Source organism: Cololabis saira, unplaced genomic scaffold, assembly GCF_033807715.1.
Source record: "Cololabis saira isolate AMF1-May2022 unplaced genomic scaffold, fColSai1.1 scf036, whole genome shotgun sequence".
Lineage (NCBI taxonomy): Eukaryota > Metazoa > Chordata > Actinopteri > Beloniformes > Belonidae > Cololabis > Cololabis saira.
This window is the reverse complement of record NW_026906200.1, coordinates 462,852-487,563: the sequence shown is the minus strand read 5'-3', so window position 1 is coordinate 487,563 and position 24,712 is coordinate 462,852. Positions and strand designations below refer to the sequence as shown.

At 52.5% G+C, this 24,712-nt stretch overlaps 10 non-coding genes across 10 annotated transcripts; all 10 read right to left on the bottom strand.

The window, feature by feature from the left end:
• Positions 1–1,396: 1,396 nt before the first annotated feature.
• Positions 1,397–1,470, bottom strand: trnai-aau (transfer RNA isoleucine (anticodon AAU)). The gene has a single exon. It is a non-coding gene; the product is annotated as a tRNA-Ile (tRNA).
• A 2,414-nt stretch (positions 1,471–3,884) lies between these two features.
• On the bottom strand, positions 3,885–3,958 carry trnai-aau (transfer RNA isoleucine (anticodon AAU)). The gene has a single exon. It is a non-coding gene; the product is annotated as a tRNA-Ile (tRNA).
• Positions 3,959–6,370: 2,412 nt separating this feature from the next.
• Positions 6,371–6,444, bottom strand: trnai-aau (transfer RNA isoleucine (anticodon AAU)). Its single transcript has one exon. It is a non-coding gene; the product is annotated as a tRNA-Ile (tRNA).
• Positions 6,445–8,858: 2,414 nt separating this feature from the next.
• Positions 8,859–8,932, bottom strand: trnai-aau (transfer RNA isoleucine (anticodon AAU)). The gene has a single exon. It is a non-coding gene; the product is annotated as a tRNA-Ile (tRNA).
• A 2,414-nt stretch (positions 8,933–11,346) lies between these two features.
• On the bottom strand, positions 11,347–11,420 carry trnai-aau (transfer RNA isoleucine (anticodon AAU)). Its single transcript has one exon. It is a non-coding gene; the product is annotated as a tRNA-Ile (tRNA).
• A 2,414-nt stretch (positions 11,421–13,834) lies between these two features.
• On the bottom strand, positions 13,835–13,908 carry trnai-aau (transfer RNA isoleucine (anticodon AAU)). The gene has a single exon. It is a non-coding gene; the product is annotated as a tRNA-Ile (tRNA).
• A 2,414-nt stretch (positions 13,909–16,322) lies between these two features.
• On the bottom strand, positions 16,323–16,396 carry trnai-aau (transfer RNA isoleucine (anticodon AAU)). The gene has a single exon. It is a non-coding gene; the product is annotated as a tRNA-Ile (tRNA).
• A 2,414-nt stretch (positions 16,397–18,810) lies between these two features.
• Positions 18,811–18,884, bottom strand: trnai-aau (transfer RNA isoleucine (anticodon AAU)). The gene has a single exon. It is a non-coding gene; the product is annotated as a tRNA-Ile (tRNA).
• A 2,413-nt stretch (positions 18,885–21,297) lies between these two features.
• Positions 21,298–21,371, bottom strand: trnai-aau (transfer RNA isoleucine (anticodon AAU)). The gene has a single exon. It is a non-coding gene; the product is annotated as a tRNA-Ile (tRNA).
• Positions 21,372–23,783: 2,412 nt separating this feature from the next.
• Positions 23,784–23,857, bottom strand: trnai-aau (transfer RNA isoleucine (anticodon AAU)). The gene has a single exon. It is a non-coding gene; the product is annotated as a tRNA-Ile (tRNA).
• Positions 23,858–24,712: the final 855 nt, after the last annotated feature.

Genomic DNA, 24,712 nt, shown 5'->3' with positions numbered 1-24,712 from the left:
GTTTTTCTCTGGGCCGAGGGGAGGGGTAAGCGGATGTAAGCCCCGCGATTCTCGGCTGGATCTCCGCGGTCTCAGCGCCACGAGAATGCGGATGAAGCCCCCCGATTCTCGGCTCGGCTCGCCACGAGGCTCTGGTCGAGCTGGTCCGGGATTCCACGCACCTCCGGGGACTGGTGGTGGAAGCTGGGGGTCTGGTGGTTATGCTGCTGGGGACTGGTGGTGATTTTGCTGGGGTCTGGTGGTGGAAGCTCCTGGGGTCTGGTGGTGGAAGCTCCTGGGGTCTGGTGGTGGAAGCTCCTGGGGTCTGGTGGTGGAAGCTCCTGGGGTCTGGTGGTGGAAGCTCTGGTGGTGGAAGCTCCTGGGGTCTGGTGGTGGAAGCTCCTGGGGTCTGGTGCTGGAAGCTCTGGTGGTGGAAGCTCCTGGGGTCTGGTGGTGGAAGCTCTGGTGGTGGAAACTCCTGGGGTCTGGTGGTGATTTTGCTGGGGTATGGTGGTGAATGCTCCTGAGGTCTGGTGGTGGAAGCTCCTGAGGTCTGGTGGTGGAAGCTCCAGGAGTCTGGTGGTGGAAGCTGGGGGTCGAGCTAGTGGGGTCTGGGGGTGGAAGCTGCTGGGGTCTGGTGGTGGAAGCTTCTGGGGTCTGGTGGTGGAAGCTGGGGGTCGAGCTAGTGGGGGATAACTGTCACAGACCTGGCTGAATCCATTTAGACTCTAGACCCCCTGTTTGGACCCTGACCAGACTTTGGGAACAGTGGGTGGTTCAGCAGAGTGGCGCAGCGGAAGCGTGCTGGGCCCATAACCCAGAGGTCGATGGATCGAAACCATCCTCTGCTAGATACAACTTCAGCTATATTATGAGTCTACTCGGGGACTGGTGGTGGAAGCTGGGGGTCTGGTGGTGGAAGCTCCTGTGTTCTGGTAGTGATTTTGCTGGGGTCTGGTGGTGAATGCTCCTGGGGTCTGGTGCTGGAAGCTCCAGGAGTCTGGTGATGGAAGCTCCTGGGTTCTGGTGGTGGAAGCTGGGGGTCGAGCTAGTGGGGTCTGGGGGTGGAAGCTGGGTGTCTGGTGGTGGAAGCTGCTGGGGTGCTCCTGGGGTCTGGTGGTAGAGACTTTTTTAAAGCTTGATGATTATACTTCATCACTGAGAGTTATGTGTATTCTCATTTTTTAAATGTTTTTTTATGAAAAGTACTTTGATTTGTACATGAGATGTGTAATACAAATAAGCTTTCCTCACTTCATAAACTTAAATTCCTTATGTTTGAGTTATCTTTATTTCCTCTTAGCTTTAAGTCAGGTGATTATCAGACTTGACGAATTATTGTCGCACACCAAAGCTAACAATGGAACATACAATCTTTAGAGTCTGAAGTTTTTAAAGATATGCAGAGTAAGCAGTTTGGCCAGTATGGGGATTGAACCCATGACCTTGGCGTTATTAGCACCACGCTCTGACCTTCTGAGCTAACCGGCCTCAATGCTGGCGGCGCGTGTGTGTGTGTGTGTGAGCGAGCAGGTGGGTCCCCTGAGTGGAAAATACAAGAATGTGTGCGCGTGTGAACTTTTACATGTTGATCTTAACTTCACACTCAGATATACCATATACTTATCTATGGCAGATAACTGTCACAGACCTGGCTGAGTCCATTTAGACTCTAGACCCCCTGTTTGGACCCTGACCAGACTTTGGGAACAGTGGGTGGTTCAGCAGAGTGGCACAGCGGAAGCGTGCTGGGCCCATAACCCAGAGGTCGATGGATCGAAACCATCCTCTGCTAGATACAACTTCAGCTATATTATGAGTCTACTGTGAGATACTACCCTTGTCTCATTTAATAACAAACATAAAGTGATGTCATTATTTGTACAACTCCTCATGACTATGTTAAGAAGTGTTTTGTTTAGTTTCCTGCAAAGTAAACATAGTGGGAAGTGTTTCTTTCCACATCTAATAGTGTACAAACTCAGAATTTCACACAGAGCCTATGAGAAGCATATGAGCGTTTACCATATTTAGTTACAACTACAAAACACTTAACTGACGTTTTATTCTTTATTACTGAACTAAATGTTTGTCCAGATGGAAGCAACAGTATTTGTTTCCTTGCACAAGCTGACCAAAGGTCCTAACAAAAGGTCCTGAAACCAGAACATGAGTGAAAAGCAATATACGCCTGAGCATCGGACAGAGTGCTGTCCATGGTACCAGGAGCGTCTGGGTGTTTAGGGTACCAGGGCCCTGGTCGTCCAAGTAAGCGGGCTGGCTCTTTCACTCCGGTGGCCGGTTGGGGGGGGGCTTAAGAGCGGGTCCCCGGGTTCGGACGGTGAGCCGGGTCTTTGGGTGGCTCCAGGTGAGCCGGGTTTTTTGGGCAGCGGGACGGTGAGCCGCGAGGCTGAGTGGCTTTCAGCGACGTGCTGCCTGTCAGTTTTTCTCCGGGTTGAAGGTCTTGTTTCGGGCCTGAGGCTAAGTGGCTCCGGACCGGCTGTGGTGTGTTTTTCTCTGGGCCGAGGGGAGGGGTAAGCGGATGTAAGCCCCGCGATTCTCGGCTGGATCTCCGCGGTCTCAGCGCCACGAGAATGCGGATGAAGCCCCCCGATTCTCGGCTCGGCTCGCCACGAGGCTCTGGTCGAGCTGGTCCGGGATTCCACGCACCTCCGGGGACTGGTGGTGGAAGCTGGGGGTCTGGTGGTTATGCTGCTGGGGACTGGTGGTGATTTTGCTGGGGTCTGGTGGTGGAAGCTCCTGGGGTCTGGTGGTGGAAGCTCCTGGGGTCTGGTGGTGGAAGCTCCTGGGGTCTGGTGGTGGAAGCTCCTGGGGTCTGGTGGTGGAAGCTCTGGTGGTGGAAGCTCCTGGGGTCTGGTGGTGGAAGCTCCTGGGGTCTGGTGCTGGAAGCTCTGGTGGTGGAAGCTCCTGGGGTCTGGTGGTGGAAGCTCTGGTGGTGGAAACTCCTGGGGTCTGGTGGTGATTTTGCTGGGGTATGGTGGTGAATGCTCCTGAGGTCTGGTGGTGGAAGCTCCTGAGGTCTGGTGGTGGAAGCTCCAGGAGTCTGGTGGTGGAAGCTGGGGGTCGAGCTAGTGGGGTCTGGGGGTGGAAGCTGCTGGGGTCTGGTGGTGGAAGCTTCTGGGGTCTGGTGGTGGAAGCTGGGGGTCGAGCTAGTGGGGGATAACTGTCACAGACCTGGCTGAATCCATTTAGACTCTAGACCCCCTGTTTGGACCCTGACCAGACTTTGGGAACAGTGGGTGGTTCAGCAGAGTGGCGCAGCGGAAGCGTGCTGGGCCCATAACCCAGAGGTCGATGGATCGAAACCATCCTCTGCTAGATACAACTTCAGCTATATTATGAGTCTACTCGGGGACTGGTGGTGGAAGCTGGGGGTCTGGTGGTGGAAGCTCCTGTGTTCTGGTAGTGATTTTGCTGGGGTCTGGTGGTGAATGCTCCTGGGGTCTGGTGCTGGAAGCTCCAGGAGTCTGGTGATGGAAGCTCCTGGGTTCTGGTGGTGGAAGCTGGGGGTCGAGCTAGTGGGGTCTGGGGTTGGAAGCTGGGTGTCTGGTGGTGGAAGCTGCTGGGGTGCTCCTGGGGTCTGGTGGTAGAGACTTTTTTAAAGCTTGATGATTATACTTCATCACTGAGAGTTATGTGTATTCTCATTTTTTAAATGTTTTTTTATGAAAAGTACTTTGATTTGTACATGAGATGTGTAATACAAATAAGCTTTCCTCACTTCATAAACTTAAAATCCTTATGTTTGAGTTATCTTTATTTCCTCTTAGCTTTAAGTCAGGTGATTATCAGACTTGACGAATTATTGTCGCACACCAAAGCTAACAATGGAACATACAATCTTTAGAGTCTGAAGTTTTTAAAGATATGCAGAGTAAGCAGTTTGGCCAGTATGGGGATTGAACCCATGACCTTGGCGTTATTAGCACCACACTCTGACCTTCTGAGCTAACCGGCCTCAATGCTGGCGGCGCGTGTGTGTGTGTGTGAGCGAGCAGGTGGGTCCCCTGAGGGGAAAATACAAGAATGTGTGCGCGTGTGAACTTTTACATGTTGATCTTAACTTCACACTCAGATATACCATATACTTATCTATGGCAGATAACTGTCACAGACCTGGCTGAGTCCATTTAGACTCTAGACCCCCTGTTTGGACCCTGACCAGACTTTGGGAACAGTGGGTGGTTCAGCAGAGTGGCGCAGCGGAAGCGTGCTGGGCCCATAACCCAGAGGTCGATGGATCGAAACCATCCTCTGCTAGATACAACTTCAGCTATATTATGAGTCTACTGTGAGATACTACCCTTGTCTCATTTAATAACAAACATAAAGTGATGTCATTATTTGTACAACTCCTCATGACTATGTTAAGAAGTGTTTTGTTTAGTTTCCTGCAAAGTAAACATAGTGGGAAGTGTTTCTTTCCACATCTAATAGTGTACAAACTCAGAATTTCACACAGAGCCTATGAGAAGCATATGAGCGTTTACCATATTTAGTTACAACTACAAAACACTTAACTGACGTTTTATTCTTTATTACTGAACTAAATGTTTGTCCAGATGGAAGCAACAGTATTTGTTTCCTTGCACAAGCTGACCAAAGGTCCTAACAAAAGGTCCTGAAACCAGAACATGAGTGAAAAGCAATATACGCCTGAGCATCGGACAGAGTGCTGTCCATGGTACCAGGAGCGTCTGGGTGTTTAGGGTACCAGGGCCCTGGTCGTCCAAGTAAGCGGGCTGGCTCTTTCACTCCGGTGGCCGGTTGGGGGGGGGCTTAAGAGCGGGTCCCCGGGTTCGGACGGTGAGCCGGGTCTTTGGGTGGCTCCAGGTGAGCCGGGTTTTTTGGGCAGCGGGACGGTGAGCCGCGAGGCTGAGTGGCTTTCAGCGACGTGCTGCCTGTCAGTTTTTCTCCGGGTTGAAGGTCTTGTTTCGGGCCTGAGGCTAAGTGGCTCCGGACCGGCTGTGGTGTGTTTTTCTCTGGGCCGAGGGGAGGGGTAAGCGGATGTAAGCCCCGCGATTCTCGGCTGGATCTCCGCGGTCTCAGCGCCACGAGAATGCGGATGAAGCCCCCCGATTCTCGGCTCGGCTCGCCACGAGGCTCTGGTCGAGCTGGTCCGGGATTCCACGCACCTCCGGGGACTGGTGGTGGAAGCTGGGGGTCTGGTGGTTATGCTGCTGGGGACTGGTGGTGATTTTGCTGGGGTCTGGTGGTGGAAGCTCCTGGGGTCTGGTGGTGGAAGCTCCTGGGGTCTGGTGGTGGAAGCTCCTGGGGTCTGGTGGTGGAAGCTCCTGGGGTCTGGTGGTGGAAGCTCTGGTGGTGGAAGCTCCTGGGGTCTGGTGGTGGAAGCTCCTGGGGTCTGGTGCTGGAAGCTCTGGTGGTGGAAGCTCCTGGGGTCTGGTGGTGGAAGCTCTGGTGGTGGAAACTCCTGGGGTCTGGTGGTGATTTTGCTGGGGTATGGTGGTGAATGCTCCTGAGGTCTGGTGGTGGAAGCTCCTGAGGTCTGGTGGTGGAAGCTCCAGGAGTCTGGTGGTGGAAGCTGGGGGTCGAGCTAGTGGGGTCTGGGGGTGGAAGCTGCTGGGGTCTGGTGGTGGAAGCTTCTGGGGTCTGGTGGTGGAAGCTGGGGGTCGAGCTAGTGGGGGATAACTGTCACAGACCTGGCTGAATCCATTTAGACTCTAGACCCCCTGTTTGGACCCTGACCAGACTTTGGGAACAGTGGGTGGTTCAGCAGAGTGGCGCAGCGGAAGCGTGCTGGGCCCATAACCCAGAGGTCGATGGATCGAAACCATCCTCTGCTAGATACAACTTCAGCTATATTATGAGTCTACTCGGGGACTGGTGGTGGAAGCTGGGGGTCTGGTGGTGGAAGCTCCTGTGTTCTGGTAGTGATTTTGCTGGGGTCTGGTGGTGAATGCTCCTGGGGTCTGGTGCTGGAAGCTCCAGGAGTCTGGTGATGGAAGCTCCTGGGTTCTGGTGGTGGAAGCTGGGGGTCGAGCTAGTGGGGTCTGGGGGTGGAAGCTGGGTGTCTGGTGGTGGAAGCTGCTGGGGTGCTCCTGGGGTCTGGTGGTAGAGACTTTTTTAAAGCTTGATGATTATACTTCATCACTGAGAGTTATGTGTATTCTCATTTTTTAAATGTTTTTTTATGAAAAGTACTTTGATTTGTACATGAGATGTGTAATACAAATAAGCTTTCCTCACTTCATAAACTTAAATTCCTTATGTTTGAGTTATCTTTATTTCCTCTTAGCTTTAAGTCAGGTGATTATCAGACTTGACGAATTATTGTCGCACACCAAAGCTAACAATGGAACATACAATCTTTAGAGTCTGAAGTTTTTAAAGATATGCAGAGTAAGCAGTTTGGCCAGTATGGGGATTGAACCCATGACCTTGGCGTTATTAGCACCACGCTCTGACCTTCTGAGCTAACCGGCCTCAATGCTGGCGGCGCGTGTGTGTGTGTGTGTGAGCGAGCAGGTGGGTCCCCTGAGTGGAAAATACAAGAATGTGTGCGCGTGTGAACTTTTACATGTTGATCTTAACTTCACACTCAGATATACCATATACTTATCTATGGCAGATAACTGTCACAGACCTGGCTGAGTCCATTTAGACTCTAGACCCCCTGTTTGGACCCTGACCAGACTTTGGGAACAGTGGGTGGTTCAGCAGAGTGGCGCAGCGGAAGCGTGCTGGGCCCATAACCCAGAGGTCGATGGATCGAAACCATCCTCTGCTAGATACAACTTCAGCTATATTATGAGTCTACTGTGAGATACTACCCTTGTCTCATTTAATAACAAACATAAAGTGATGTCATTATTTGTACAACTCCTCATGACTATGTTAAGAAGTGTTTTGTTTAGTTTCCTGCGAAGTAAACATAGTGGGAAGTGTTTCTTTCCACATCTAATAGTGTACAAACTCAGAATTTCACACAGAGCCTATGAGAAGCATATGAGCGTTTACCATATTTAGTTACAACTACAAAACACTTAACTGACGTTTTATTCTTTATTACTGAACTAAATGTTTGTCCAGATGGAAGCAACAGTATTTGTTTCCTTGCACAAGCTGACCAAAGGTCCTAACAAAAGGTCCTGAAACCAGAACATGAGTGAAAAGCAATATACGCCTGAGCATCGGACAGAGTGCTGTCCATGGTACCAGGAGCGTCTGGGTGTTTAGGGTACCAGGGCCCTGGTCGTCCAAGTAAGCGGGCTGGCTCTTTCACTCCGGTGGCCGGTTGGGGGGGGGCTTAAGAGCGGGTCCCCGGGTTCGGACGGTGAGCCGGGTCTTTGGGTGGCTCCAGGTGAGCCGGGTTTTTTGGGCAGCGGGACGGTGAGCCGCGAGGCTGAGTGGCTTTCAGCGACGTGCTGCCTGTCAGTTTTTCTCCGGGTTGAAGGTCTTGTTTCGGGCCTGAGGCTAAGTGGCTCCGGACCGGCTGTGGTGTGTTTTTCTCTGGGCCGAGGGGAGGGGTAAGCGGATGTAAGCCCCGCGATTCTCGGCTGGATCTCCGCGGTCTCAGCGCCACGAGAATGCGGATGAAGCCCCCCGATTCTCGGCTCGGCTCGCCACGAGGCTCTGGTCGAGCTGGTCCGGGATTCCACGCACCTCCGGGGACTGGTGGTGGAAGCTGGGGGTCTGGTGGTTATGCTGCTGGGGACTGGTGGTGATTTTGCTGGGGTCTGGTGGTGGAAGCTCCTGGGGTCTGGTGGTGGAAGCTCCTGGGGTCTGGTGGTGGAAGCTCCTGGGGTCTGGTGGTGGAAGCTCCTGGGGTCTGGTGGTGGAAGCTCTGGTGGTGGAAGCTCCTGGGGTCTGGTGGTGGAAGCTCCTGGGGTCTGGTGCTGGAAGCTCTGGTGGTGGAAGCTCCTGGGGTCTGGTGGTGGAAGCTCTGGTGGTGGAAACTCCTGGGGTCTGGTGGTGATTTTGCTGGGGTATGGTGGTGAATGCTCCTGAGGTCTGGTGGTGGAAGCTCCTGAGGTCTGGTGGTGGAAGCTCCAGGAGTCTGGTGGTGGAAGCTGGGGGTCGAGCTAGTGGGGTCTGGGGGTGGAAGCTGCTGGGGTCTGGTGGTGGAAGCTTCTGGGGTCTGGTGGTGGAAGCTGGGGGTCGAGCTAGTGGGGGATAACTGTCACAGACCTGGCTGAATCCATTTAGACTCTAGACCCCCTGTTTGGACCCTGACCAGACTTTTGGAACAGTGGGTGGTTCAGCAGAGTGGCGCAGCGGAAGCGTGCTGGGCCCATAACCCAGAGGTCGATGGATCGAAACCATCCTCTGCTAGATACAACTTCAGCTATATTATGAGTCTACTCGGGGACTGGTGGTGGAAGCTGGGGGTCTGGTGGTGGAAGCTCCTGTGTTCTGGTAGTGATTTTGCTGGGGTCTGGTGGTGAATGCTCCTGGGGTCTGGTGCTGGAAGCTCCAGGAGTCTGGTGATGGAAGCTCCTGGGTTCTGGTGGTGGAAGCTGGGGGTCGAGCTAGTGGGGTCTGGGGGTGGAAGCTGGGTGTCTGGTGGTGGAAGCTGCTGGGGTGCTCCTGGGGTCTGGTGGTAGAGACTTTTTTAAAGCTTGATGATTATACTTCATCACTGAGAGTTATGTGTATTCTCATTTTTTAAATGTTTTTTTATGAAAAGTACTTTGATTTGTACATGAGATGTGTAATACAAATAAGCTTTCCTCACTTCATAAACTTAAATTCCTTATGTTTGAGTTATCTTTATTTCCTCTTAGCTTTAAGTCAGGTGATTATCAGACTTGACGAATTATTGTCGCACACCAAAGCTAACAATGGAACATACAATCTTTAGAGTCTGAAGTTTTTAAAGATATGCAGAGTAAGCAGTTTGGCCAGTATGGGGATTGAACCCATGACCTTGGCGTTATTAGCACCACGCTCTGACCTTCTGAGCTAACCGGCCTCAATGCTGGAGGCGCGTGTGTGTGTGTGTGTGAGCGAGCAGGTGGGTCCCCTGAGGGGAAAATACAAGAATGTGTGCGCGTGTGAACTTTTACATGTTGATCTTAACTTCACACTCAGATATACCATATACTTATCTATGGCAGATAACTGTCACAGACCTGGCTGAGTCCATTTAGACTCTAGACCCCCTGTTTGGACCCTGACCAGACTTTGGGAACAGTGGGTGGTTCAGCAGAGTGGCGCAGCGGAAGCGTGCTGGGCCCATAACCCAGAGGTCGATGGATCGAAACCATCCTCTGCTAGATACAACTTCAGCTATATTATGAGTCTACTGTGAGATACTACCCTTGTCTCATTTAATAACAAACATAAAGTGATGTCATTATTTGTACAACTCCTCATGACTATGTTAAGAAGTGTTTTGTTTAGTTTCCTGCGAAGTAAACATAGTGGGAAGTGTTTCTTTCCACATCTAATAGTGTACAAACTCAGAATTTCACACAGAGCCTATGAGAAGCATATGAGCGTTTACCATATTTAGTTACAACTACAAAACACTTAACTGACGTTTTATTCTTTATTACTGAACTAAATGTTTGTCCAGATGGAAGCAACAGTATTTGTTTCCTTGCACAAGCTGACCAAAGGTCCTAACAAAAGGTCCTGAAACCAGAACATGAGTGAAAAGCAATATACGCCTGAGCATCGGACAGAGTGCTGTCCATGGTACCAGGAGCGTCTGGGTGTTTAGGGTACCAGGGCCCTGGTCGTCCAAGTAAGCGGGCTGGCTCTTTCACTCCGGTGGCCGGTTGGGGGGGGGCTTAAGAGCGGGTCCCCGGGTTCGGACGGTGAGCCGGGTCTTTGGGTGGCTCCAGGTGAGCCGGGTTTTTTGGGCAGCGGGACGGTGAGCCGCGAGGCTGAGTGGCTTTCAGCGACGTGCTGCCTGTCAGTTTTTCTCCGGGTTGAAGGTCTTGTTTCGGGCCTGAGGCTAAGTGGCTCCGGACCGGCTGTGGTGTGTTTTTCTCTGGGCCGAGGGGAGGGGTAAGCGGATGTAAGCCCCGCGATTCTCGGCTGGATCTCCGCGGTCTCAGCGCCACGAGAATGCGGATGAAGCCCCCCGATTCTCGGCTCGGCTCGCCACGAGGCTCTGGTCGAGCTGGTCCGGGATTCCACGCACCTCCGGGGACTGGTGGTGGAAGCTGGGGGTCTGGTGGTTATGCTGCTGGGGACTGGTGGTGATTTTGCTGGGGTCTGGTGGTGGAAGCTCCTGGGGTCTGGTGGTGGAAGCTCCTGGGGTCTGGTGGTGGAAGCTCCTGGGGTCTGGTGGTGGAAGCTCCTGGGGTCTGGTGGTGGAAGCTCTGGTGGTGGAAGCTCCTGGGGTCTGGTGGTGGAAGCTCCTGGGGTCTGGTGCTGGAAGCTCTGGTGGTGGAAGCTCCTGGGGTCTGGTGGTGGAAGCTCTGGTGGTGGAAACTCCTGGGGTCTGGTGGTGATTTTGCTGGGGTATGGTGGTGAATGCTCCTGAGGTCTGGTGGTGGAAGCTCCTGAGGTCTGGTGGTGGAAGCTCCAGGAGTCTGGTGGTGGAAGCTGGGGGTCGAGCTAGTGGGGTCTGGGGGTGGAAGCTGCTGGGGTCTGGTGGTGGAAGCTTCTGGGGTCTGGTGGTGGAAGCTGGGGGTCGAGCTAGTGGGGGATAACTGTCACAGACCTGGCTGAATCCATTTAGACTCTAGACCCCCTGTTTGGACCCTGACCAGACTTTTGGAACAGTGGGTGGTTCAGCAGAGTGGCGCAGCGGAAGCGTGCTGGGCCCATAACCCAGAGGTCGATGGATCGAAACCATCCTCTGCTAGATACAACTTCAGCTATATTATGAGTCTACTCGGGGACTGGTGGTGGAAGCTGGGGGTCTGGTGGTGGAAGCTCCTGTGTTCTGGTAGTGATTTTGCTGGGGTCTGGTGGTGAATGCTCCTGGGGTCTGGTGCTGGAAGCTCCAGGAGTCTGGTGATGGAAGCTCCTGGGTTCTGGTGGTGGAAGCTGGGGGTCGAGCTAGTGGGGTCTGGGGGTGGAAGCTGGGTGTCTGGTGGTGGAAGCTGCTGGGGTGCTCCTGGGGTCTGGTGGTAGAGACTTTTTTAAAGCTTGATGATTATACTTCATCACTGAGAGTTATGTGTATTCTCATTTTTTAAATGTTTTTTTATGAAAAGTACTTTGATTTGTACATGAGATGTGTAATACAAATAAGCTTTCCTCACTTCATAAACTTAAATTCCTTATGTTTGAGTTATCTTTATTTCCTCTTAGCTTTAAGTCAGGTGATTATCAGACTTGACGAATTATTGTCGCACACCAAAGCTAACAATGGAACATACAATCTTTAGAGTCTGAAGTTTTTAAAGATATGCAGAGTAAGCAGTTTGGCCAGTATGGGGATTGAACCCATGACCTTGGCGTTATTAGCACCACGCTCTGACCTTCTGAGCTAACCGGCCTCAATGCTGGAGGCGCGTGTGTGTGTGTGTGTGAGCGAGCAGGTGGGTCCCCTGAGGGGAAAATACAAGAATGTGTGCGCGTGTGAACTTTTACATGTTGATCTTAACTTCACACTCAGATATACCATATACTTATCTATGGCAGATAACTGTCACAGACCTGGCTGAGTCCATTTAGACTCTAGACCCCCTGTTTGGACCCTGACCAGACTTTGGGAACAGTGGGTGGTTCAGCAGAGTGGCGCAGCGGAAGCGTGCTGGGCCCATAACCCAGAGGTCGATGGATCGAAACCATCCTCTGCTAGATACAACTTCAGCTATATTATGAGTCTACTGTGAGATACTACCCTTGTCTCATTTAATAACAAACATAAAGTGATGTCATTATTTGTACAACTCCTCATGACTATGTTAAGAAGTGTTTTGTTTAGTTTCCTGCGAAGTAAACATAGTGGGAAGTGTTTCTTTCCACATCTAATAGTGTACAAACTCAGAATTTCACACAGAGCCTATGAGAAGCATATGAGCGTTTACCATATTTAGTTACAACTACAAAACACTTAACTGACGTTTTATTCTTTATTACTGAACTAAATGTTTGTCCAGATGGAAGCAACAGTATTTGTTTCCTTGCACAAGCTGACCAAAGGTCCTAACAAAAGGTCCTGAAACCAGAACATGAGTGAAAAGCAATATACGCCTGAGCATCGGACAGAGTGCTGTCCATGGTACCAGGAGCGTCTGGGTGTTTAGGGTACCAGGGCCCTGGTCGTCCAAGTAAGCGGGCTGGCTCTTTCACTCCGGTGGCCGGTTGGGGGGGGGCTTAAGAGCGGGTCCCCGGGTTCGGACGGTGAGCCGGGTCTTTGGGTGGCTCCAGGTGAGCCGGGTTTTTTGGGCAGCGGGACGGTGAGCCGCGAGGCTGAGTGGCTTTCAGCGACGTGCTGCCTGTCAGTTTTTCTCCGGGTTGAAGGTCTTGTTTCGGGCCTGAGGCTAAGTGGCTCCGGACCGGCTGTGGTGTGTTTTTCTCTGGGCCGAGGGGAGGGGTAAGCGGATGTAAGCCCCGCGATTCTCGGCTGGATCTCCGCGGTCTCAGCGCCACGAGAATGCGGATGAAGCCCCCCGATTCTCGGCTCGGCTCGCCACGAGGCTCTGGTCGAGCTGGTCCGGGATTCCACGCACCTCCGGGGACTGGTGGTGGAAGCTGGGGGTCTGGTGGTTATGCTGCTGGGGACTGGTGGTGATTTTGCTGGGGTCTGGTGGTGGAAGCTCCTGGGGTCTGGTGGTGGAAGCTCCTGGGGTCTGGTGGTGGAAGCTCCTGGGGTCTGGTGGTGGAAGCTCCTGGGGTCTGGTGGTGGAAGCTCTGGTGGTGGAAGCTCCTGGGGTCTGGTGGTGGAAGCTCCTGGGGTCTGGTGCTGGAAGCTCTGGTGGTGGAAGCTCCTGGGGTCTGGTGGTGGAAGCTCTGGTGGTGGAAACTCCTGGGGTCTGGTGGTGATTTTGCTGGGGTATGGTGGTGAATGCTCCTGAGGTCTGGTGGTGGAAGCTCCTGAGGTCTGGTGGTGGAAGCTCCAGGAGTCTGGTGGTGGAAGCTGGGGGTCGAGCTAGTGGGGTCTGGGGGTGGAAGCTGCTGGGGTCTGGTGGTGGAAGCTTCTGGGGTCTGGTGGTGGAAGCTGGGGGTCGAGCTAGTGGGGGATAACTGTCACAGACCTGGCTGAATCCATTTAGACTCTAGACCCCCTGTTTGGACCCTGACCAGACTTTGGGAACAGTGGGTGGTTCAGCAGAGTGGCGCAGCGGAAGCGTGCTGGGCCCATAACCCAGAGGTCGATGGATCGAAACCATCCTCTGCTAGATACAACTTCAGCTATATTATGAGTCTACTCGGGGACTGGTGGTGGAAGCTGGGGGTCTGGTGGTGGAAGCTCCTGTGTTCTGGTAGTGATTTTGCTGGGGTCTGGTGGTGAATGCTCCTGGGGTCTGGTGCTGGAAGCTCCAGGAGTCTGGTGATGGAAGCTCCTGGGTTCTGGTGGTGGAAGCTGGGGGTCGAGCTAGTGGGGTCTGGGGGTGGAAGCTGGGTGTCTGGTGGTGGAAGCTGCTGGGGTGCTCCTGGGGTCTGGTGGTAGAGACTTTTTTAAAGCTTGATGATTATACTTCATCACTGAGAGTTATGTGTATTCTCATTTTTTAAATGTTTTTTTATGAAAAGTACTTTGATTTGTACATGAGATGTGTAATACAAATAAGCTTTCCTCACTTCATAAACTTAAATTCCTTATGTTTGAGTTATCTTTATTTCCTCTTAGCTTTAAGTCAGGTGATTATCAGACTTGACGAATTATTGTCGCACACCAAAGCTAACAATGGAACATACAATCTTTAGAGTCTGAAGTTTTTAAAGATATGCAGAGTAAGCAGTTTGGCCAGTATGGGGATTGAACCCATGACCTTGGCGTTATTAGCACCACGCTCTGACCTTCTGAGCTAACCGGCCTCAATGCTGGCGGCGCGTGTGTGTGTGTGTGTGAGCGAGCAGGTGGGTCCCCTGAGGGGAAAATACAAGAATGTGTGCGCGTGTGAACTTTTACATGTTGATCTTAACTTCACACTCAGATATACCATATACTTATCTATGGCAGATAACTGTCACAGACCTGGCTGAGTCCATTTAGACTCTAGACCCCCTGTTTGGACCCTGACCAGACTTTGGGAACAGTGGGTGGTTCAGCAGAGTGGCGCAGCGGAAGCGTGCTGGGCCCATAACCCAGAGGTCGATGGATCGAAACCATCCTCTGCTAGATACAACTTCAGCTATATTATGAGTCTACTGTGAGATACTACCCTTGTCTCATTTAATAACAAACATAAAGTGATGTCATTATTTGTACAACTCCTCATGACTATGTTAAGAAGTGTTTTGTTTAGTTTCCTGCAAAGTAAACATAGTGGGAAGTGTTTCTTTCCACATCTAATAGTGTACAAACTCAGAATTTCACACAGAGCCTATGAGAAGCATATGAGCGTTTACCATATTTAGTTACAACTACAAAACACTTAACTGACGTTTTATTCTTTATTACTGAACTAAATGTTTGTCCAGATGGAAGCAACAGTATTTGTTTCCTTGCACAAGCTGACCAAAGGTCCTAACAAAAGGTCCTGAAACCAGAACATGAGTGAAAAGCAATATACGCCTGAGCATCGGACAGAGTGCTGTCCATGGTACCAGGAGCGTCTGGGTGTTTAGGGTACCAGGGCCCTGGTCGTCCAAGTAAGCGGGCTGGCTCTTTCACTCCGGTGGCCGGTTGGGGGGGGGCTTAAGAGCGGGTCCCCGGGTTCGGACGGTGAGCCGGGTCTTTGGGTGGCTCCAGGTGAGCCGGGTTTTTTGGGCAGCGGGACGGTGAGCCGCGAGGCTGAGTGGCTTTCAGCGACGTGCTGCCTGTCAGTTTTTCTCCGGGTTGAAGGTCTTGTTTCGGGCCTGAGGCTAAGTGGCTCCGGACCGGCTGTGGTGTGTTTTTCTCTGGGCCGAGGGGAGGGGTAAGCGGATGTAAGCCCCGCGATTCTCGGCTGGATCTCCGCGGTCTCAGCGCCACGAGAATGCGGATGAAGCCCCCCGATTCTCGGCTCGGCTCGCCACGAGGCTCTGGTCGAGCTGGTCCGGGATTCCACGCACCTCCGGGGACTGGTGGTGGAAGCTGGGGGTCTGGTGGTTATGCTGCTGGGGACTGGTGGTGATTTTGCTGGGGTCTGGTGGTGGAAGCTCCTGGGGTCTGGTGGTGGAAGCTCCTGGGGTCTGGTGGTGGAAGCTCCTGGGGTCTGGTGGTGGAAGCTCCTGGGGTCTGGTGGTGGAAGCTCTGGTGGTGGAAGCTCCTGGGGTCTGGTGGTGGAAGCTCCTGGGGTCTGGTGCTGGAAGCTCTGGTGGTGGAAGCTCCTGGGGTCTGGTGGTGGAAGCTCTGGTGGTGGAAACTCCTGGGGTCTGGTGGTGATTTTGCTGGGGTATGGTGGTGAATGCTCCTGAGGTCTGGTGGTGGAAGCTCCTGAGGTCTGGTGGTGGAAGCTCCAGGAGTCTGGTGGTGGAAGCTGGGGGTCGAGCTAGTGGGGTCTGGGGGTGGAAGCTGCTGGGGTCTGGTGGTGGAAGCTTCTGGGGTCTGGTGGTGGAAGCTGGGGGTCGAGCTAGTGGGGGATAACTGTCACAGACCTGGCTGAATCCATTTAGACTCTAGACCCCCTGTTTGGACCCTGACCAGACTTTGGGAACAGTGGGTGGTTCAGCAGAGTGGCGCAGCGGAAGCGTGCTGGGCCCATAACCCAGAGGTCGATGGATCGAAACCATCCTCTGCTAGATACAACTTCAGCTATATTATGAGTCTACTCGGGGACTGGTGGTGGAAGCTGGGGGTCTGGTGGTGGAAGCTCCTGTGTTCTGGTAGTGATTTTGCTGGGGTCTGGTGGTGAATGCTCCTGGGGTCTGGTGCTGGAAGCTCCAGGAGTCTGGTGATGGAAGCTCCTGGGTTCTGGTGGTGGAAGCTGGGGGTCGAGCTAGTGGGGTCTGGGGGTGGAAGCTGGGTGTCTGGTGGTGGAAGCTGCTGGGGTGCTCCTGGGGTCTGGTGGTAGAGACTTTTTTAAAGCTTGATGATTATACTTCATCACTGAGAGTTATGTGTATTCTCATTTTTTAAATGTTTTTTTATGAAAAGTACTTTGATTTGTACATGAGATGTGTAATACAAATAAGCTTTCCTCACTTCATAAACTTAATTTCCTTATGTTTGAGTTATCTTTATTTCCTCTTAGCTTTAAGTCAGGTGATTATCAGACTTGACGAATTATTGTCGCACACCAAAGCTAACAATGGAACATACAATCTTTAGAGTCTGAAGTTTTTAAAGATATGCAGAGTAAGCAGTTTGGCCAGTATGGGGATTGAACCCATGACCTTGGCGTTATTAGCACCACGCTCTGACCTTCTGAGCTAACCGGCCTCAATGCTGGAGGCGCGTGTGTGTGTGTGTGTGAGCGAGCAGGTGGGTCCCCTGAGGGGAAAATACAAGAATGTGTGCGCGTGTGAACTTTTACATGTTGATCTTAACTTCACACTCAGATATACCATATACTTATCTATGGCAGATAACTGTCACAGACCTGGCTGAGTCCATTTAGACTCTAGACCCCCTGTTTGGACCCTGACCAGACTTTGGGAACAGTGGGTGGTTCAGCAGAGTGGCGCAGCGGAAGCGTGCTGGGCCCATAACCCAGAGGTCGATGGATCGAAACCATCCTCTGCTAGATACAACTTCAGCTATATTATGAGTCTACTGTGAGATACTACCCTTGTCTCATTTAATAACAAACATAAAGTGATGTCATTATTTGTACAACTCCTCATGACTATGTTAAGAAGTGTTTTGTTTAGTTTCCTGCGAAGTAAACATAGTGGGAAGTGTTTCTTTCCACATCTAATAGTGTACAAACTCAGAATTTCACACAGAGCCTATGAGAAGCATATGAGCGTTTACCATATTTAGTTACAACTACAAAACACTTAACTGACGTTTTATTCTTTATTACTGAACTAAATGTTTGTCCAGATGGAAGCAACAGTATTTGTTTCCTTGCACAAGCTGACCAAAGGTCCTAACAAAAGGTCCTGAAACCAGAACATGAGTGAAAAGCAATATACGCCTGAGCATCGGACAGAGTGCTGTCCATGGTACCAGGAGCGTCTGGGTGTTTAGGGTACCAGGGCCCTGGTCGTCCAAGTAAGCGGGCTGGCTCTTTCACTCCGGTGGCCGGTTGGGGGGGGGCTTAAGAGCGGGTCCCCGGGTTCGGACGGTGAGCCGGGTCTTTGGGTGGCTCCAGGTGAGCCGGGTTTTTTGGGCAGCGGGACGGTGAGCCGCGAGGCTGAGTGGCTTTCAGCGACGTGCTGCCTGTCAGTTTTTCTCCGGGTTGAAGGTCTTGTTTCGGGCCTGAGGCTAAGTGGCTCCGGACCGGCTGTGGTGTGTTTTTCTCTGGGCCGAGGGGAGGGGTAAGCGGATGTAAGCCCCGCGATTCTCGGCTGGATCTCCGCGGTCTCAGCGCCACGAGAATGCGGATGAAGCCCCCCGATTCTCGGCTCGGCTCGCCACGAGGCTCTGGTCGAGCTGGTCCGGGATTCCACGCACCTCCGGGGACTGGTGGTGGAAGCTGGGGGTCTGGTGGTTATGCTGCTGGGGACTGGTGGTGATTTTGCTGGGGTCTGGTGGTGGAAGCTCCTGGGGTCTGGTGGTGGAAGCTCCTGGGGTCTGGTGGTGGAAGCTCCTGGGGTCTGGTGGTGGAAGCTCCTGGGGTCTGGTGGTGGAAGCTCTGGTGGTGGAAGCTCCTGGGGTCTGGTGGTGGAAGCTCCTGGGGTCTGGTGCTGGAAGCTCTGGTGGTGGAAGCTCCTGGGGTCTGGTGGTGGAAGCTCTGGTGGTGGAAACTCCTGGGGTCTGGTGGTGATTTTGCTGGGGTATGGTGGTGAATGCTCCTGAGGTCTGGTGGTGGAAGCTCCTGAGGTCTGGTGGTGGAAGCTCCAGGAGTCTGGTGGTGGAAGCTGGGGGTCGAGCTAGTGGGGTCTGGGGGTGGAAGCTGCTGGGGTCTGGTGGTGGAAGCTTCTGGGGTCTGGTGGTGGAAGCTGGGGGTCGAGCTAGTGGGGGATAACTGTCACAGACCTGGCTGAATCCATTTAGACTCTAGACCCCCTGTTTGGACCCTGACCAGACTTTGGGAACAGTGGGTGGTTCAGCAGAGTGGCGCAGCGGAAGCGTGCTGGGCCCATAACCCAGAGGTCGATGGATCGAAACCATCCTCTGCTAGATACAACTTCAGCTATATTATGAGTCTACTCGGGGACTGGTGGTGGAAGCTGGGGGTCTGGTGGTGGAAGCTCCTGTGTTCTGGTAGTGATTTTGCTGGGGTCTGGTGGTGAATGCTCCTGGGGTCTGGTGCTGGAAGCTCCAGGAGTCTGGTGATGGAAGCTCCTGGGTTCTGGTGGTGGAAGCTGGGGGTCGAGCTAGTGGGGTCTGGGGGTGGAAGCTGGGTGTCTGGTGGTGGAAGCTGCTGGGGTGCTCCTGGGGTCTGGTGGTAGAGACTTTTTTAAAGCTTGATGATTATACTTCATCACTGAGAGTTATGTGTATTCTCATTTTTTAAATGTTTTTTTATGAAAAGTACTTTGATTTGTACATGAGATGTGTAATACAAATAAGCTTTCCTCACTTCATAAACTTAAATTCCTTATGTTTGAGTTATCTTTATTTCCTCTTAGCTTTAAGTCAGGTGATTATCAGACTTGACGAATTATTGTCGCACACCAAAGCTAACAATGGAACATACAATCTTTAGAGTCTGAAGTTTTTAAAGATATGCAGAGTAAGCAGTTTGGCCAGTATGGGGATTGAACCCATGACCTTGGCGTTATTAGCACCACGCTCTGACCTTCTGAGCTAACCGGCCTCAATGCTGGAGGCGCGTGTGTGTGTGTGTGTGAGCGAGCAGGTGGGTCCCCTGAGGGGAAAATACAAGAATGTGTGCGCGTGTGAACTTTTACATGTTGATCTTAACTTCACACTCAGATATACCATATACTTATCTATGGCAGATAACTGTCACAGACCTGGCTGAGTCCATTTAGACTCTAGACCCCCTGTTTGGACCCTGACCAGACTTTGGGAACAGTGGGTGGTTCAGCAGAGTGGCGCAGCGGAAGCGTGCTGGGCCCATAACCCAGAGGTCGATGGATCGAAACCATCCTCTGCTAGATACAACTTCAGCTATATTATGAGTCTACTGTGAGATACTACCCTTGTCTCATTTAATAACAAACATAAAGTGATGTCATTATTTGTACAACTCCTCATGACTATGTTAAGAAGTGTTTTGTTTAGTTTCCTGCAAAGTAAACATAGTGGGAAGTGTTTCTTTCCACATCTAATAGTGTACAAACTCAGAATTTCACACAGAGCCTATGAGAAGCATATGAGCGTTTACCATATTTAGTTACAACTACAAAACACTTAACTGACGTTTTATTCTTTATTACTGAACTAAATGTTTGTCCAGATGGAAGCAACAGTATTTGTTTCCTTGCACAAGCTGACCAAAGGTCCTAACAAAAGGTCCTGAAACCAGAACATGAGTGAAAAGCAATATACGCCTGAGCATCGGACAGAGTGCTGTCCATGGTACCAGGAGCGTCTGGGTGTTTAGGGTACCAGGGCCCTGGTCGTCCAAGTAAGCGGGCTGGCTCTTTCACTCCGGTGGCCGGTTGGGGGGGGGCTTAAGAGCGGGTCCCCGGGTTCGGACGGTGAGCCGGGTCTTTGGGTGGCTCCAGGTGAGCCGGGTTTTTTGGGCAGCGGGACGGTGAGCCGCGAGGCTGAGTGGCTTTCAGCGACGTGCTGCCTGTCAGTTTTTCTCCGGGTTGAAGGTCTTGTTTCGGGCCTGAGGCTAAGTGGCTCCGGACCGGCTGTGGTGTGTTTTTCTCTGGGCCGAGGGGAGGGGTAAGCGGATGTAAGCCCCGCGATTCTCGGCTGGATCTCCGCGGTCCCAGCGCCACGAGAATGCGGATGAAGCCCCCCGATTCTCGGCTCGGCTCGCCACGAGGCTCTGGTCGAGCTGGTCCGGGATTCCACGCACCTCCGGGGACTGGTGGTGGAAGCTGGGGGTCTGGTGGTTATGCTGCTGGGGACTGGTGGTGATTTTGCTGGGGTCTGGTGGTGGAAGCTCCTGGGGTCTGGTGGTGGAAGCTCCTGGGGTCTGGTGGTGGAAGCTCCTGGGGTCTGGTGGTGGAAGCTCCTGGGGTCTGGTGGTGGAAGCTCTGGTGGTGGAAGCTCCTGGGGTCTGGTGGTGGAAGCTCCTGGGGTCTGGTGCTGGAAGCTCTGGTGGTGGAAGCTCCTGGGGTCTGGTGGTGGAAGCTCTGGTGGTGGAAACTCCTGGGGTCTGGTGGTGATTTTGCTGGGGTATGGTGGTGAATGCTCCTGAGGTCTGGTGGTGGAAGCTCCTGAGGTCTGGTGGTGGAAGCTCCAGGAGTCTGGTGGTGGAAGCTGGGGGTCGAGCTAGTGGGGTCTGGGGGTGGAAGCTGCTGGGGTCTGGTGGTGGAAGCTTCTGGGGTCTGGTGGTGGAAGCTGGGGGTCGAGCTAGTGGGGGATAACTGTCACAGACCTGGCTGAATCCATTTAGACTCTAGACCCCCTGTTTGGACCCTGACCAGACTTTGGGAACAGTGGGTGGTTCAGCAGAGTGGCGCAGCGGAAGCGTGCTGGGCCCATAACCCAGAGGTCGATGGATCGAAACCATCCTCTGCTAGATACAACTTCAGCTATATTATGAGTCTACTCGGGGACTGGTGGTGGAAGCTGGGGGTCTGGTGGTGGAAGCTCCTGTGTTCTGGTAGTGATTTTGCTGGGGTCTGGTGGTGAATGCTCCTGGGGTCTGGTGCTGGAAGCTCCAGGAGTCTGGTGATGGAAGCTCCTGGGTTGTGGTGGTGGAAGCTGGGGGTCGAGCTAGTGGGGTCTGGGGGTGGAAGCTGGGTGTCTGGTGGTGGAAGCTGGTGGGGTGCTCCTGGGGTCTGGTGGTAGAGACTTTTTTAAAGCTTGATGATTATACTTCATCACTGAGAGTTATGTGTATTCTCATTTTTTAAATGTTTTTTATGAAAAGTACTTTGATTTGTACATGAGATGTGTAATACAAATAAGCTTTCCTCACTTCATAAACTTAAATTCCTTATGTTTGAGTTATCTTTATTTCCTCTTAGCTTTAAGTCAGGTGATTATCAGACTTGACGAATTATTGTCGCACACCAAAGCTAACAATGGAACATACAATCTTTAGAGTCTGAAGTTTTTAAAGATATGCAGAGTAAGCAGTTTGGCCAGTATGGGGATTGAACCCATGACCTTGGCGTTATTAGCACCACGCTCTGACCTTCTGAGCTAACCGGCCTCAATGCTGGCGGCGCGTGTGTGTGTGTGTGAGCGAGCAGGTGGGTCCCCTGAGGGGAAAATACAAGAATGTGTGCGCGTGTGAACATTTACATGTTGATCTTAACTTCACATTCAGATATACCATATACTTATCTATGGCAGATAACTGTCACAGACCTGGCTGAGTCCATTTAGACTCTAGACCCCCTGTTTGGACCCTGACCAGACTTTGGGAACAGTGGGTGGTTCAGCAGAGTGGCGCAGCGGAAGCGTGCTGGGCCCATAACCCAGAGGTCGATGGATCGAAACCATCCTCTGCTAGATACAACTTCAGCTACATTATGAGTCTACTGTGAGATACTACCCTTGTCTCATTTAATAACAAACATAAAGTGATGTCATTATTTGTACAACTCCTCATGACTATGTTAAGAAGTGTTTTGTTTAGTTTCCTGCAAAGTAAACATAGTGGGAAGTGTTTCTTTCCACATCTAATAGTGTACAAACTCAGAATTTCACACAGAGCCTATGAGAAGCATATGAGCGTTTACCATATTTAGTTACAACTACAAAACACTTAACTGACGTTTTATTCTTTATTACTGAACTAAATGTTTGTCCAGATGGAAGCAACAGTATTTGTTTCCTTGCACAAGCTGACCAAAGGTCCTAACAAAAGGTCCTGAAACCAGAACATGAGTGAAAAGCAATATACGCCTGAGCATCGGACAGAGTGCTGTCCATGGTACCAGGAGCGTCTGGGTGTTTAGGGTACCAGGGCCCTGGTCGTCCAAGTAAGCGGGCTGGCTCTTTCACTCCGGTGGCCGGTTGGGGGGGGGCTTAAGAGCGGGTCCCCGGGTTCGGACGGTGAGCCGGGTCTTTGGGTGGCTCCAGGTGAGCCGGGTTTTTTGGGCAGCGGGACGGTGAGCCGCGAGGCTGAGTGGCTTTCAGCGACGTGCTGCCTGTCAGTTTTTCTCCGGGTTGAAGGTCTTGTTTCGGGCCTGAGGCTAAGTGGCTCCGGACCGGCTGTGGTGTGTTTTTCTCTGGGCCGAGGGGAGGGGTAAGCGGATGTAAGCCCCGCGATTCTCGGCTGGATCTCCGCGGTCTCAGCGCCACGAGAATGCGGATGAAGCCCCCCGATTCTCGGCTCGGCTCGCCACGAGGCTCTGGTCGAGCTGGTCCGGGATTCCACGCACCTCCGGGGACTGGTGGTGGAAGCTGGGGGTCTGGTGGTTATGCTGCTGGGGACTGGTGGTGATTTTGCTGGGGTCTGGTGGTGGAAGCTCCTGGGGTCTGGTGGTGGAAGCTCCTGGGGTCTGGTGGTGGAAGCTCCTGGGGTCTGGTGGTGGAAGCTCCTGGGGTCTGGTGGTGGAAGCTCTGGTGGTGGAAGCTCCTGGGGTCTGGTGGTGGAAGCTCCTGGGGTCTGGTGCTGGAAGCTCTGGTGGTGGAGGCTCCTGGGGTCTGGTGGTGGAAGCTCTGGTGGTGGAAACTCCTGGGGTCTGGTGGTGATTTTGCTGGGGTATGGTGGTGAATGCTCCTGAGGTCTGGTGGTGGAAGCTCCTGAGGTCTGGTGGTGGAAGCTCCAGGAGTCTGGTGGTGGAAGCTGGGGGTCGAGCTAGTGGGGTCCGGGGGGTGGAAGCTGCTGGGGTCTGGTGGTGGAAGCTTCTGGGGTCTGGTGGTGGAAGCTGGGGGTCGAGCTAGTGGGGGATAACTGTCACAGACCTGGCTGAATCCATTTAGACTCTAGACCCCCTGTTTGGACCCTGACCAGACTTTGGGAACAGTGGGTGGTTCAGCAGAGTGGCGCAGCGGAAGCGTGCTGGGCCCATAACCCAGAGGTCGATGGATCGAAACCATCCTCTGCTAGATACAACTTCAGCTATATTATGAGTCTACTCGGGGACTGGTGGTGGAAGCTGGGGGTCTGGTGGTGGAAGCTCCTGTGTTCTGGTAGTGATTTTGCTGGGGTCTGGTGGTGAATGCTCCTGGGGTCTGGTGCTGGAAGCTCCAGGAGTCTGGTGATGGAAGCTCCTGGGTTCTGGTGGTGGAAGCTGGGGGTCGAGCTAGTGGGGTCTGGGGGTGGAAGCTGGGTGTCTGGTGGTGGAAGCTGCTGGGGTGCTCCTGGGGTCTGGTGGTAGAGACTTTTTTAAAGCTTGATGATTATACTTCATCACTGAGAGTTATGTGTATTCTCATTTTTTAAATGTTTTTTATGAAAAGTACTTTGATTTGTACATGAGATGTGTAATACAAATAAGCTTTCCTCACTTCATAAACTTAAATTCCTTATGTTTGAGTTATCTTTATTTCCTCTTAGCTTTAAGTCAGGTGATTATCAGACTTGACGAATTATTGTCGCACACCAAAGCTAACAATGGAACATACAATCTTTAGAGTCTGAAGTTTTTAAAGATATGCAGAGTAAGCAGTTTGGCCAGTATGGGGATTGAACCCATGACCTTGGCGTTATTAGCACCACGCTCTGACCTTCTGAGCTAACCGGCCTCAATGCTGGCGGCGCGTGTGTGTGTGTGTGAGCGAGCAGGTGGGTCCCCTGAGGGGAAAATACAAGAATGTGTGCGCGTGTGAACTTTTACATGTTGATCTTAACTTCACACTCAGATATACCATATACTTATCTATGGCAGATAACTGTCACAGACCTGGCTGAGTCCATTTAGACTCTAGACCCCCTGTTTGGACCCTGACCAGACTTTGGGAACAGTGGGTGGTTCAGCAGAGTGGCGCAGCGGAAGCGTGCTGGGCCCATAACCCAGAAAGGTCCTAACAAAAGGTCCTGAAACCAGAACATGAGTGAAAAGCAATATACGCCTGAGCATCTGACAGAGTGCTGTCCATGGTACCAGGAGCGTCTGGGTGTTTAGGGTACCAGGGCCCTGGTCGTCCAAGTAAGCGGGCTGGCTCTTTCACTCCGGTGGCCGGTTGGGGGGGGGCTTAAGAGCGGGTCCCCGGGTTCGGACGGTGAGCCGGGTCTTTGGGTGGCTCCAGGTGAGCCGGGTTTTTTGGGCAGCGGGACGGTGAGCCGCGAGGCTGAGTGGCTTTCAGCGACGTGCTGCCTGTCAGTTTTTCTCCGGGTTGAAGGTCTTGTTTCGGGCCTGAGGCTAAGTGGCTCCGGACCGGCTGTGGTGTGTTTTTCTCTGGGCCGAGGGGAGGGGTAAGCGGATGTAAGCCCCGCGATTCTCGGCTGGATCTCCGCGGTCTCAGCGCCACGAGAATGCGGATGAAGCCCCCCGATTCTCGGCTCGGCTCGCCACGAGGCTCTGGTCGAGCTGGTCCGGGATTCCACGCACCTCCGGGGACTGGTGGTGGAAGCTGGGGGTCTGGTGGTTATGCTGCTGG